The sequence below is a fragment of the Eurytemora carolleeae genome, unplaced genomic scaffold (genome assembly GCF_000591075.1).
Source record: "Eurytemora carolleeae unplaced genomic scaffold, Eaff_2.0 scaffold1133, whole genome shotgun sequence".
NCBI classification, from domain to species: Eukaryota; Metazoa; Arthropoda; class Copepoda; order Calanoida; family Temoridae; genus Eurytemora; species Eurytemora carolleeae.
Genome location: NW_019397020.1, coordinates 52929 through 53620, shown reverse-complemented (window position 1 = coordinate 53620; position 692 = coordinate 52929). Strand labels below are relative to the sequence as shown.

The 692-nt window shown below is 30.3% G+C and overlaps 1 protein-coding gene across 1 annotated transcript in view; it reads left to right on the top strand.

Annotated features, from left to right (window-relative positions):
* Window positions 1-692, top strand: part of LOC111711169 (forkhead box protein D5-A) — a 19434-nt gene that overhangs the window by 15110 nt on the left and 3632 nt on the right. The gene's annotated exons all lie outside the window — the stretch shown is intronic.

Below are 692 nucleotides of genomic sequence, written 5' to 3'. Positions count from 1 at the left end.
ATTCTTTCTGTAGTTATTATCAATTATTATTAATTATTTTCAATTATTATCAATTATTATTAATTATAATCAATCACCATCCTAATTGCTTTTAATCTTTTCGTTTCGCCATTTTGGTACTTTCTGTTCCTTCTCATTTCTTAGATCCACCATAAACTTATTTTTCCTTAATATTTTTTTAATATGCTCTTCATTTATCATTTCGTTTTTCTAGCTTCCATTTTGTTTTCTAGCGTCCATTTAGTTTTCTAGCGTCCATTTTGTTTTCTTCCATTTTGTTCTCTAGCATACATTTTGTTTTCTAGCATCCATTTTGTTTTCTAGCGTCCATTTTGTTTTCTTTGCTACCGTTTTCCTATTATTTTTCATCTGTCCAATTTAGTTTTTCCATCCCCCTTCGTTCCTCCTTTTTTCAAAGGAGCTGAGTTTTTGCCAAAAACTTGAATTTTCTAATCCCTCTATTTTTTCAACTTAATTGTTTAAACCTTTGATATTTTAAACGTTTGATTAACATGATTTCATGGTTTGAAATATCAAAGGTTTACGAAATCGGGTTTTCAAAAGATAAAGCGATTAAAAAATTAGTTTCAAAGAGGGTTAGGGGATAGTGTTTCAATGAAGGTTGGAGGAAGTCAGAGGAGAAGGTTTTATTGGAGGTTTGAGAGGGTCAGGGGACAGTCCCTTTTAATATT